This window comes from Neltuma alba, unplaced genomic scaffold (genome assembly GCF_004799145.2).
Source record: "Neltuma alba isolate B1F8T4 unplaced genomic scaffold, ASM479914v2 tig00012189_pilon, whole genome shotgun sequence".
In the NCBI taxonomy this organism is placed as follows: Eukaryota; Viridiplantae; Streptophyta; class Magnoliopsida; order Fabales; family Fabaceae; genus Neltuma; species Neltuma alba.
In genome coordinates, this window is record NW_021636729.1 from 43,576 (window position 1) to 58,202 (window position 14,627).

The window sequence follows — 14,627 nt, forward strand, 5'->3', positions numbered from 1 at the left end:
TACTTTGTCTCTTTCTCTTGCTTCATTTCTTTCCATCACGTGCGCCCTCGCTTCTCTTCTACGATTCTATTTTTAGTGTTTTGACCCCACTATGGACTACAAATTAAAGTACTTAATTGGCTTAGGCGAGCCTGTATTAATTTCTGATTCCATCAATATAATGCTGAGTAAATAAACATAATTCTTTTTTATGCCGAGGGTGCTGGGAGAATTATAGGACTTGTTAATTTTTATACTGATACGTTGGATTGACGAGCAGGGTTCGTTTTGTGAGGTGCTCACGAACTGGGGGAATTCAAAGGTGCTAATCATACAGGTTTTGAAGAGAGCACAGTGAAGCGTTGAATATGGAAATTTTTGCGGTTCCTCCTTGTCATCTTCATCATTCTGGGACTTGTTTTGTGTATTACTTGGTCAGAGACACTGACGCCCATCAAAATCCCATCGTCATTCCTGTGTGCGAGACAATGCATCTGTCTCAGCCCTTCTTTTAGTCTCGCTTTCCATAATGTCACGGTCACCATGAAAACATGTCGTATATAATATAATTGCCAGACTCGATCAGAATTAACACTCGGTTAAGACCTCAATTTAATGGCAAGGAGTAAATTTGGGTGAGGTGAATTTTTCAATATATGTTATTTCACTGCGAGATCCTGAGTATCTTCACTGCGATTGACAATATATTTAGTACATATATGAGTAGGACTTCTACTAAAGACAATTTTGCTTGAAACACTACCAAGTGGTAAACATGGGGTATTTCTCCCAACAATAATTCGAATGTTGATTTATTATATCATGAGGAACTAACTGGTACCTCTCCTAATGATAATTCAAACCTTGATTCACATCATGCTCTGAGGTATTAACTCTTTCTATTAGACTTAATATATATATGTAAGGATTTTTCAAGTACATGAAGGTTAACAGTTGGAGAAAATAACAAAAAAAAAAAGGTTAGAAATTACTAGATAACAAATCAGGAATGTCAACAAAAATTTATTGTTAGTTGCAAATTTAGTGTTGTTAACACTAAATAAAGTATTGTTACCAAACTTAATCTGAGACTTAGTAATAAAGTGGTAAATATGGGGCATTTCTCCCAACAATAATTCAAATATTGATTTATTACACCGTGAGGAACTAACTGGTATTTCTCCTAACAATAATTTAAACCTTGATTCATATCACGTTGTAAGGTATTGACTCTTTCTATCAGACCCAACATAAATATGTATGAATTTTTCAAATACATGATGGTTAACAATTGGAGAAAATAACCAAAAAAAAAAGTTAGAAGTTACTAAATACCAAATCAGGAATGTCAATAAAAATTTATTGTTAGTCACAAATTTAGTGTTGTCAATACCAAATAAAGTATTGTTATCAAACTTGATTTGGGATATAGTAATTTTCAGGTTTTTTTTATTGTTTTGCTTCTGAAAAATATCCCTGGTCAAAAACATTAACAAAACCCAAAAGATGGATGGTTGAGGCCCACTGGACATCTCGACTATCGTTTTTAATTTTCTTCCCTCTTCACGAACGTGGATAATTAGGATGAGGCGGAGCGGGTTCAGGTTTTCTATCGGGCCTACGAAGAAACTCGTACTTTTTTTGTGTGGACAAAACCAGGAAGGGATTAGATTGGAAACTTCAACCTCCCTAAATAATGCTCGGCCTGATTAGTTATGAGCTGGAGAAAGTTAAAAAAATACTCATGCATTCTTTTTTTTTTTTTAAACATATAATCTAATTATTGAGTTAATCTTAATCTTATTATGATTAATTTTTTTCTAAATTATTCCTGTATATGCTCCTTCAACCATAATCAAATAGGAGAGATTGGAGAATATTAAGAAAAATGATTATAATATTTTAAGAAAAACATATCATATTTTTTATACTCCTCCGGTCCTTAATATAAGACTTAATTAACTAATTTAAATATATTAAAAATGTTATTTAAATTAGTTAATATGATATGTTTTTTCTAAAACACCTTAAACATCTTTTTTAATTCTCTTTCTCCTCCCTTACATGATTATTGTTAGAAAATATTAAGAGAATTAATTTAAAAAAAATTAGTGAATATATGAAATAGGTTTTATATATGAGAACAATATTAAATCTCCAATTACATTTTATATTAAGAATCAAATGAATGATTAATTAACTTAAATTTTTTTTAATTTAATTAAATATGATTATGTTTCTTAACAGCTGTCAATTTCATATGAATCCCAAAACTGGGAAACTTTGACTTGCCTAGTTAATGCTCCGAGTAATTACTGTCAGATATGAGCTGGAAAAAGTGAAAAACTATAATATGGGTTCCTGATGAAATTACGTTCTCTTTCTCGTGTGCAAAAAAGAAGAAGAAGATGAAATTACATTTTTTGACAACTGTCAATTTCACATGAACTCATGAAATACGAAACTTCTTTTTTCCGGATAAAACAAAATAGGAAACTTCAACCTGCCTAATTAGCGTCGAGAGTGGTTAGATGGGAGCTGGAAAAAGTTAAAAAAATATATCACGAGATCATGATGAAATTAAATGTTTTTGACAACTGTTTTGGGCTTAGGCCCTGTTTGTAATACCATTTTTGTTTTTTACAACTGTCAATTTCACGTGAACTCATGAAATAGGAAGCCCAAGTTGCGTGATTATTCAGTCCAAAACAAAAGAGTTGCCAGATTAGTTATAAATTGGGCCACAAGTGCCCAATCCATCACTGGTCCGCGCCTTTTTTGTCCGTTAAAAAAAGGAACCCTTGCTTCCGTTGGCGCTCTTTCTCCTTCCAACTGCAGCCTGCAGGGGTGCAGGGATTGAAAATTATCGGCAGTGTGACTAGTCAAGTGAAAATCTGTTCATCATGGAAGTAGAACGCGCAGAATTATTCAAGGGTGGCTCGGACCTTTGCCAGCAGCTCATGGACCGTTATGCCAACTCTGCGGCGCCGCAGCACCGGCACCTTCTCGCCACCGCCGCAGCCATGCATTCCAATCTCACCGCCGAGTCCCTCCCTCTCACACCGCCGGCTTATTTTGCCGCCATTATTTCTGCACTTGATACTGCGTCTTCGTCCGAGTCCTTGGACCCGACGGCCGTTTCCGCACTCTTGTCTTTCCTGGCCATCGACCTTCCCCTGGTGCAACCCGGTGGAATTGCGCCCGCAAGGGCGAGTGATGCTGTTGAAGTATTGGTCAAGGTGGCGGAGAGGGAAGGGGAGGGATTGGGTGTCTCTAGTGTGAGGGCGGCGGTAAAGTGTTTCGGAGTTTTGATGGGGTTTGTGACTTGGAGCTTTGGGACACTGTCAGACTGGGCTTCGAAGCACTGATGAAGTTCTCCATCGACAAGCGTCCCAAGGTATTCGTATGCTTTTGTTATTACTTCTCCCGTTGTTAGTTTATGTAACTAGGCATACTAAGATGCTTATGTTTAATTATCCACAATTTTGTGCATATGTTCTGTAGTGTCACTGCAAAACTCAATCCTCATTGTCTTCTCACCTTATTTAAGACATCCACTCTTTCACTGCCCATTGGCGTCGTACATATCCCTTTGGTGGTTAAATCCCGGCATTGACGTGTAACTGTGCATGCAAGTAATGTAATCCGTATGACAACATGTTCTATTCTTTATTGGAATCAGAGGTCTTCTAGTATCGTTATGTCATGATGATATAAGACCTACTAAGAATACTAACGCTAACCGTGTCTCAAAGCAATAGAGCTCCTGTCTGGAAGAAGGAAATCTGAAGACCCGCACTTTTTTTTGACATGCAATGCCATGTGAAGGAAAACTTACCACCTTCTTGAGATCATTGAAAAGGTTTTACGCGGTAAAGTTGTCGATCTTATTTTGTTTGATTTCGCTGACAGCAATTGGCCTTCCTTGCCATTTGCATGGCACCTAGGTGTATTCATCAGTCTGCTTCCTTCAGTAAATGCAATCAAATTCTTCGACCAAGTTGTATGGTCAAACCAGACTTACTAGAAACTGATTTGGTTCTTTCTTCTTCTGTTTTGTTTTCATGTTTTCGTGTGTTCTTTTTAGTTGGTTCTGTTTGGATGATTGTTTTTGTAATATTTTTGGTCAAAGAGTTGGTGAAATCATTGGTAGAATCAAACAAGTTCAGTTCGCATGCTTTTGCTGGTTGGATTCTTTCAGGTGCGAAGATGTGCTCAGGAGTCTCTTGAGAAGGTTTTCAAGTCTTTCCAGTCTTCCAGAGTTGTTATGGAAGCCAGCAAGTTCGTTTTGTCGGTGCTGAGAAGTTACATGCCTTTGGCTACAAACTTAGTCACGTCAAGGACTAGTAATGGCTCTAAAGATGATATGTCCTCCAAACCTGAACATATGGAGGTCCTCTATGTTCTAAACGTACTTAAGCTTACTGCTCCTTGTCTTTCTGCAAAAGTCATTTCAAAAGTGCTTTCAGAAATGCATAAATTAATTGATTCCCAGTTCTCAGCACTTACAAGGCATGTTCTTAAAATCATTGAAGCTATTTTTGAAGCTTCAAGATCTGAAAATATAGTTGTAGAGACAGAGAACATTACAGTTTCTCTTACTTCATATGTGTCTTTGGGAGATAAGAACCCCCTGGATACTGTAATTTGTGCAGCATCCTTGTTAAGCCGTGCATTGGACATGCTTCATACTGGACAGTCAAGCTCTTGGATCAAGAATCTTCCTCATGTTTGTAGTTCTGTTGTGGGTATGTGTACTTCCGACATGGCTACATGTTAATTGAATGTAAAATTTTATCCTTTGATTGTGTTCAGGTTAACTCTAGGTCTCTTGTTATTTTCTCTCCATCATCAAATTTCATCTAGTTAAAATGGAATGTTTAGCACTGCCTTTTGTCTATTTTAACTTTTGTTTGACTTGAATTATTGCATTCTAGAATTACATGATTTGCAGGGATGTTATTATTCTGTCATTGAAAACATCCTAGGTTGCCTTCTCTAGTTTACTTCACCAAGCCTATCATTCAAATATCAGTAACACAGTAGCTCAAGACAGCTGCAATACTTCTGTTCCTTATCTGCTTTCGTTTGAGGAAAATGAATAGTTACCTTTTGATTCAAATCAGTTGCATATCTGTATCATTTAAAATAAGAACTTCAATTCTGGCAAGCTAGCGACTATCCCAAAAGCTTATGGAGTTGGAGAAGACCCAAGAATACTTTAATTAATATCTCTGACATGCCACTCAAGCAAAAACCTTTCTGGTTGAAGTGAGGAGGAAGTGTAGATCCACCCATGGGTGAAACTTTTACCTTGTTAAGAAACCAACCATCCCAAAACGTTCAGCTGTCAGAGGAGGTCAAAAATTGGTTCTGTTAATATATCTTAGGCCTGCCAGACATTTTCATTGTACTTTAGGAGCAATAGTTTGCTATTTTCCACAAAGAGTACTGTGCGGAGATTTTATGTCAGGTTTTTAACTTTGTCAGAGCTCACAATTATATAGTTTGAATTTGCAACAATTTCTGAAGACCTTCTAAGTGAAAATGGGGAAAATGTGAGAACATTGTCAAAAAGTTTAACTTCTAAGGTAACTCTTGCTGAATTCACCTAATAATAGGCTTTATAAATAATCTAAAGGTGTCTTTCTATTTAGCAAATGATTATATAGAATTTTAGGGGGGGGGGGAATTCATGTTGTCATATGCTTTCTGAGTTTAATCATTCAAAAGTGTTACATCTTGTATCTACCAGTGTGCTTCCACGTGTCCTTTCATGCATGTTGTGTTCTGATTCAGGCTGTCAATGTTGAACTTAGGTCTTCTAACTTCTGAGGCAAGCACTGCATCAGAGGCTTCAAGTATTTTGAAGGATGTGCTGAAGCGTCATGTGCACCCACTAAGCTTATTAATCAATGCGGATCAAATATCCTCTGGCAGGAATCAGGAAAGTTTTGAAAGCAGTGCTTTGAAAGCAACATGTGCCGTTTTTGAGGATGCCCTTTCAAGTGGCGTTGGAATTCCAAATGAGCATATTCTGTCTGTCATATCTGTTCTGTTTCTTGAGCTTGGTATGGGACTTTCTTATTTTACAGTAGTTCACTGCTTTTTATCCATATAATCATATTGATGATTATGCCTATTCTCGGTTATTGTACTTTTCCCTTCTTTCAGTGATAATTTTGTTTTACCTTTTTTTTTTGGGAGGTGGTGGTAGACATAGTGTTAATCTCTGCTTATTGCTGGGTAATTCTTTGTTGTAGGTGAAATCTCGTTTGTGCTTTTGAGGAACATTGTGCTTAAACTTGCTGACTTGATGACCCACAATTCTGAAGGTGGCAATAGTGTGGAGCATGTAAGTACTGACCGGGGATTTTCTTGGCCACTGTGGTGTTGATCGGGCCTTACCACTTAAAATTGTGCAACTAATGCTTCATGTTTCCGGTTTTTCTTTTTCTGATATGTACTTTCCTCAGTTAATTCTAAACCTTGAGTATAATTTAGGGGGAATGACACCTCGTCCCAATACTTCAATTTAATTCCCAAAAAATATTAACTACCAAGCAGTTGATTTTCTGGGACCTAAGTGTAATTCCTAGTATATCTCCTTTGCTATAATATTCCAAGTGGATAAATTTGTCACTGATCGGTTCACAGGTTTGAGATTTTAGATGTTCTTCTTTCTTCGTACCATTGTGCCTGCTGCAATAAACATGTAATGTTTAATGTGTTTTAATGCATTTCATGCTCAAATTTCTGCTGAGTATTGGTTTTTCTGCTTTTTGTAATCACGCAGCTTCAGAAATGTTTTGGTGCTGCTGCTGTTTTTGCCATGGGGCCAGAGAGGATTCTTATGCTTTTACCTATCTCTCTTGACGAACATGACTTGACTTATTCAAATATTTGGCTGATACCTATTTTGAAGTGCTATGTAACTGGAGCAACCCTTGCATGCTACATGGATCATATCATGCCTCTTGCGAAGTCCTTTAAGAAGGCTAGTCATAGAGGTATTCTACCAATTTTATATTTTTCACCGTGTGATTTATCATTCTTTTCAAAATCTTCTGCTTACTAGTTAGTTTTATCATTCTAAAATGTGATTTCCTTATTTTTGTTTTACTGGATAAAAGTACAGAAAAAAGTACTGATATTATAACTGGTGTTTTTAAATTTGGGTCAGGCATTAAATTAAGGAAAATAGTGGTTCATGGTTTAGTTCTGACCGTTGTTGAACCATGTTTGAACTGGTAATAGGTAAATATGTTTTCAAAATTTTCTGCAGAAACAGATAAATACTAGGTTTTTTTTTTTTTGGGGTTTTGGGGTGTAACATACCATTCAGTATCTGTAATGTCAGCTAATTTAAATTCAATCCAAATTGGGCCCCAATTGAGGATGTTGTTCTCGCAGTGTGATTTTTTTAGTTCCAAGGATTGAATTTGAAACTTTGTTTGGTAAGTGTTGAGTTCCTTGCGACTCATTTTGGTAAAGACTAATAAATTTTAAATATTGAATTATAATTCCATGTTTTTTAATATGTTTGAGAAGTCATTTTTGAATTGAACAATACAAAAACTACCCTTAATTAAGAGTTTTAATATATAACTTTCGAGTTTCCAATATTATGTGAAGAGCCCAATTGTAGAAGTAGCGATTTTTTCCAGATACCTTGACAGTTGAACGAGATGCTGCTAAGAGATGGAGCATGATGGAGAGAACTTCCAAAAATTACCGAATACACACTTTTTGTTTCTCTTGTTTTCTTTCCTTTATTTTCTCGTTTTTTCAACTTCCACTTTCTCCTAGAGCCTTGCATTCTTAGTTTTTCAGATCTGATCATGATGAATTGTGCTGTTTCATAGGAATGAATCTTATGAGGTGCAAAATTTCAAAATTGGTTGACTCTTGAGGTTTGACTAGGTTTAGGCAGGTGGTTTGGTCTGGTTTTCCTAACAGTGGCAACAATTGTTTGATTATGAATAATTTGGTTGCGTGGAGAGATGGTCTTCTGTCTTGCCTAAAATGTTCGTTCCTTGTTGTTATCTGGTTTCTCACCTTTACCAGCTTTAACTGGCCTTTTCCTTTTATTTTTTCCCCCTTCCAGTAAAAAAGTCAGCGATTAGCCAAGATCTGCAGGTTCGAGCTCATGAGCTCTTGGCATTGCTGCCTAGCTTTTGTCGTCATGCAACGGATACTTACCAGAGGTTTTCCAGTCTGTCTGATATTCTTATTACTTTCCTCAAGAAGAACCCTTCTATGCATGAAAATATTTCCATGGCATTACAGGTCTCTCTCCTTCCAAACTGATTAGCCCTATATGATTTAAGTTGTACCTTTCTTACTCTTAATTTTTGTGTAGATTCTTGTAAATGAGAACAGAAGTGTGAGCCAGCAAAAGAGTGAGTCAAGCTGCTATGCACTACGAGATTCTTGGATGGAGTTTGGAACTTCACCTTCCTACTCAAAGAAAGAAGCCAATAGAAACATTAAGGCTCTGGCCTCTTGTTCTAACCAATTGCTTCGTGTACTATCAGACTTGTTTATAAATTCACACTCCGGCAATCACATTCCTTTAAAGGTTGTTCATTTATCACTTATTTCGCTCCCTGTCTTAGATAAGCCCTTCTCTTCTTTCCTTGTGTTGCTTGAAAAATGCATGACTTATTTCTATTTTTCAATAATTTGCACAGCATTACCCTTACCTGCCAGTTGGAGTTGCTATCTTTCAGGCCTAAATTTTATCTCAATTATGTCATTGAATAGAGCCTGTAATCAAGAATTTGTTGGCATTATCATCATTCTAATCAATATTTATTCAGGGAGGTTTCAAGTCAATGCAGCATCTAAACTTTTAGGTGTCATCTTGGCTGGAAACATTACCTCTAGCTCTCCTTATTCTCAATAATAATAAAGATTATTTTTTATGGTTTTGTATCTATCACACTCTTTTCAATTTCTCTCTGATATTTCTTTAAGCGATTGCCTGATGATTTTTGTTTATGGACAGGATACAAGTAATTTGAATTGTTTGATTTTTTTTTCTTTCTCAGGGAGCAGTTGGATGTCTGGCTTCTATCACTGATTCTTCTGTAACTAAAGAAATCTTTGCGTCATTACTTAAAAGGTTTCAGTTTATTGACTATGAAGGTGAATTTGAAGAGCTGAAGAATGACGATCAAACTTTAGATAGTGAACCAAGTGACACAGAGGGAGATTCTCAAAGGTAACAGTGGAAATTTAATTTTCTAAGGATAATTGAGTCAGTGGTCTTGCATGGCAGTATGGATTTTAATACAAGGGCAATACGTCATGCATGTCTCAGTTTTGCATTTAATGCTAATCTCATAGCATCCTTATTACTTTCCTGTCTTTTCTGTTTTAAATTGTTAGTTATCTTTATAACACAGGTTATTTTATCTCTGAAGCCTTATAATCCTTAGCAAAGTACCTTTTTTGAGAGAGAGGATGGTGCAGGTATAAGTATATTTTAAATCTAAGCTGATGAACACTTGCAAACATAAATAGGAAAGAATCCATTGATTTGTTATAAATACCAGTTTGTAAATTTTGTCCTTTTACCAACTTTTCGCTTTGGCAGCCTTCATTTTATGTCACTCTTATGCTATAGTCAACCATCTTATAATAGCTGATGTTAAATGTCCATTGCTGGCATCATTTTCAGACTATAATATTTGAATTGGAGAGCCCAACAATCGTAAATGATGAAAACTCACTCATTTCATTTTATGATTGTGAAGTCACTGAATGTTCATAATTACTTATTTGTTCAGGCAATTGATATTGGAATTGGCATCATCTCTTGTTGAGGGAGCAATGATGCCGAGATGATGATCTTGTTGAGATGATCTATGCTTTAACTTTAAACTCTTTTCAGGTATTTCTGAGCGATGGACATTTCTTTTTTTGTTTTACTGCTTTTTTAATAATTCTGTTGACTATCCCATATGGTTTAACCTTTTACTCAAATATATTATGCTATTTAGGCTGCTAATGAGCGGGTTCATCATGAGGCTTACTGCACTTTGAGCAAAATTTTGGAGGTTTGCATTTGCGCAACATTCTCATGTTCCATAGTCGTTTTTTTTGGTTCCAGTTTCATTACTGTGCTGTGGTTGATGCAGGAACACAACTTTTTGTTCTTCTCGATATGGAGAGCTTATTGATTTCTTGCTAAAATCAGAAGCCTCCAAGATTATATTGTTGAATGTTTAGAAGCCGATTTGCTTGTTTCCACACTTTGATGATACGCCAATGAAGGTCAGAATTTTGTTCAATTAAGATAATTAATTTTCTGTAATTTGTTAAAGCTAGACCAATAAGTGAATAACTGGGTGGCCCTTTGAGGGGGAAAGAATATAACTAATTCTTCTACGCATTCTGCAGATGAGCTTGGAGGAGGAGGTGGACTCAAAAGCCTTTTCAATTCTCAATGAAATAATTCTCACATTAAAGGATGTAAGATTTGAGTGAATATTGTTGATGTACTTGTCAAAAACTTCAGATTTAAGTTTTGTCTGTCTTTTTAAATGAAAGAGGAAAAATGTTGGCTTTATTAAACTGACAACCAATTGTAATTTGTAGGGCGACGATGATGAAGCTAGGAAACAGGCATATAATGTACTCCTTGATATTGGCTCCGCGTTGAGAGACTTATCTTATGATGGCCCGACTGCACCATATCATAAACTCATTAACATGGTAAATGCATATTGTATTTCACTTTGATGTTCCTTTCTCTAAGTGTTTTTTTTTTTTTCCAGTAGTTGCTTGGTTAAAAGTCGATTATGTTCTATATATAAACTACTTCCTCTGGTCTTATTTATAAGCTTTAATTTGGGAAGAGGTGGTGGCTCATTTTATAAGCTTTAATTTGGGTTGGTCTTAACATTTAGTACATTTTTTTTTTAATTTTGCCCTTAATTATTTATCCTCTCTCATTTGCCATTCTCTTTCTCATCATATTTCCTCATACATTCCTTTTTATCCTTTTTCTCATTTATTATAAGGGCATATTTGGAAACAAATGTATATTTTTAACTTATTTATTGCTTTTAACTAGTTTTAACCGGTTGTTTGTTATCCACAAATTAATTATTTGAATCTTATAATAAGGACTGAAGGGAGTAAAAAAAATAGGTTTATGCAATGAGATCTTATCTTTATGCTGTTTTCAAATCTTTATTTGGTTATTGCACTATTGAACTTGGTTGTGCTATTTTTTAATTTCGCTTGCTTTTTTTATCCATTGGTCGTAAATAGTAAGTGATTGACATTCTATAATATTCAGATAATGGGGTATCTTTCTGGTTCATCTCCGCATATACAAAGTGGGGCAGTGTCTGCACTGTCTGTTTTGGCGTACAAGGATATAGACATCTTTCTCTCAGTGTCTGATCTTGTTCCATCTCTTTTGTCTTTGCTGCATACCAAAGGTGTTGAAGTCATAAAAGTGAGTACTTTCCTACTCAAATTTCAAAGTCACAGTACTTTTAGAGGATCTATACATAACAACAACTGAGCTGACTTACATCTTTTACAGGCTGTGTTGGGCTTTGTAAAAGTGATTGTCTCCTGCTTACAAGCAAAAGATCTGCACAACTTCCTCTCAGATATTGCAACTGAAGTCCTTCCCTGGTCGTCTGTCTCAAGACATCATTTTAGATCAAAGGCAAGTGCAAATTTTAGTGTTATGATTGTAAAATTCTAATCAATGCTTGAGTGTGTGCTTATATAGACAGTTTTGTGCAGGTCACTGTCATATTTGAGATAATAATACGGAAGTGTGGTGCTGCAGCAGTCAAGGCGGTTGCCCCTGGGAAATACATGGGTTTTATCAAGACAGTGCTAGAGGTATGCCCTTTTCTGTTAGTTAAGAGACCACTGCTATACCTTCAACTTGGCCTGAGCCTATTCTTATGTGACAGCAACTTAAGCACAAACGCAAATTTTTTGGACATGTGGACTTTGAAGTTCAAATGCATCAAAGTCACAAACTTCAAATCTCAGTTTTTTTTTTCTTTTTTCACTAAGGCAAAAATATAGTGACTAAATTTAGGCAATGAACAATTTATAAACTACGTTCTTCTTTGCTGCCATAATGAAAACCTTTTATTGATTTACTAATGGTTACTAAGTTTACGTGGGGCCAGACTGCATTTGGTCTCTGGTTTGACTCCCCCCCGGATAGTCATCCTTTTGTTTTGGAGCTTTAAACAATTATTTATCTCTTATGTAGAATTCTTTTCCCCTTGTCTGTTTTTTGTAAGGTGAATTCTTCCTTTCCTTCTTATCTATATGCCAGCTATACAATTTATGTTGTGCACCCATTGGATTTCTTCGATTGGAGTTTTGTCTGAACTTTGTATTACTTTCAAGTTCATTTTATTTTAGTTAAATGGTAAATGCTGACCAATTTTAAACATTTCATTTCACTGTATTGCACTCTTTGCCCTCCAGAACCGCCATGGCAGATCGAGTGCAGTGGAAGATGTCAATAATGATGCAGAAAGTGTTCCTGAATCTGCGAAGGGGTATAGCTTCAACTGTTTGTTAACTAGTTTTGTTATTTACTTCGTTGGTTTTTTTGAACGTCATCCTTGATCCTACAAACCCGAAGCAGCAGCCTTTATCTGATCCTTCTTTCCCCCTTGTATCATAGGCCAAAGCAGAAGAAGCCCAAGAATTTAGATTCTCAGGGGAATGGTGCAGGCAAACTTAAAAAGAGAAAGGAAGAGAAGAAATCTGATCATGAATCCGATTCCGCCAAAAGAGCTAGGCGTTCTTATAATAATAATAATAATAATTCAAAGAAAGGAGGTCAACAAGGAGGTAAGAAGGGCAATTGGAGTAGTAAGAATAAAGGTGTCGCTGGTGGTGGGAAGAGAAAAGTAATGCCTAAGGCTAAGAGTACTGGGAAGGATAAGGCAGCTTCTCATGGATCCATGAGATCTTCCAAATCCCACAAGACGAATAGGTAAATCACAACCAAAATGAGAAGCAATCTGCATCAATCAGAAAAGCAAGTGCTACCAGCAAATGTGCGAAGCATAAAGTTTTCCTGGGGAGATTAGTGAATCCCCATCTGAGTGGGGGAGATGACAGGTAAAATAGTATCTGCAGTTTTTTTAATGTCTAAGCATAAAGTTTTCAGGCTAACCAAGTGTAATTGATTTGCTGGCTTTCATCAAGTTCTAGGTTTGAATCTCTTGGCTAACTCCTCTAAAGGTTTTTTAATCATAGGACTATTATACTTCGATGCATAAACCGTAAGGTTGCAAATTTTGTCCATTGTTACATGTATTCATATTGTTAATCTACTAATATCTATAAGACAACAAAAAGATCTGTAATGATTATAAGTATTTATCCTGCACATTAGTTTCTTGATTGTTCTCGTACTGTTTACTCGTTAGGATGTTTTTTTTTTTTTTTTGACCAAGCTCGTTAGGATGTTACTAAATGTAGACAGCTGAAGTTTAATATATTTTTGTGTGAATTTTGGTCGTTCCCTTTGCTTTTTTTTTTTTTTTTTAAAATTGGTCGTTAGTTTTTTGTTTTGCAATTGTATTTTGTCTATTCTAAAATATAAAAAAAAAATCAAAGATCTGAATAATCTAATTTTAATTTAGATGGGAAGGAGTTGGTAATGTGAGTAGAGTGGATTGATTTCTGAAGTTTTCCACTGTCCTGGAAAAAAATCATTCAAAGATAAAATTGTGTTTTCCTGAAATTTATAATTATAATTTCAAGTGGATTGAATTCGAAAGATAGGGGCTGGCCGAGAAGGGGGAAAAAAATCCAACAACTGAGCCAATAACAGTTGAATTTAATCAATAATAATAGGATAGAATGCGGTTATTGTATACTCCTTTGGTTTTTAATATAAGACTCATTTAACTAATTGATTAGATTAAAGAAGTTGGGTAAATTAGTTAATTATAAAAAAGTGACATATTTTTCCTAAAACACTATAATTATCTTTTTAATGCTTCTTCTTTCTTTTTTACTTGATTATGGTTGAGAGAATATCTATATGGGTAATTTATATAAATTGATAAATATGAGAATGAGTCTTATATTTAGGACTAAAACTAACTTAATAATTGGGTCTTATATTAAATATTATTATTTATATATAATAAATAATAATATGTTAAACATATCGATCCAACCTAGAATATATATGTGTGTACATGTATATAACAAAAATTTATGCTTCGTTCCCTTCTTATATATATATTTTAAATGTGATGAGGAAAATGTTATTTTCAATTATAAACATAAAAAGTGTTGCAAATTGTCATATGTTACTTAAATACTTAAAGGTAATAAGAATTTTGCAGAGCTTAATATAAATGTAGTTATTGATGAATTTTATGTTTAAAAGATCGTAAAAGCAAATAAAAAGCATACCATACACGCTTCAGAGTTCGCACTGGGTTTGTTTTCCGTACATATTGTAACGCACCGCTCATGTTTTGTCCAAAAATACACAAAGGCTCGCTGCCCAGAACTGTCCAAAGGTGTCCACAAAAGTCTGGGTAAGTCTGGAACTCTCTAGAAATGTGTGGAGCTTGTTGGGGAAGCTTGGAAGGTTCCAGAATACTATAGATAGTTGTAGAGAC

At 35.4% G+C, this 14,627-nt stretch overlaps 1 pseudogene; it reads left to right on the forward strand.

Annotated features, from left to right (window-relative positions):
* Positions 1–2,797: 2,797 nt before the first annotated feature.
* LOC114724450 (RRP12-like protein) lies at positions 2,798–13,115 on the forward strand (annotated as a pseudogene).
* The last annotated feature ends 1,512 nt before the right edge of the window (positions 13,116–14,627 follow it).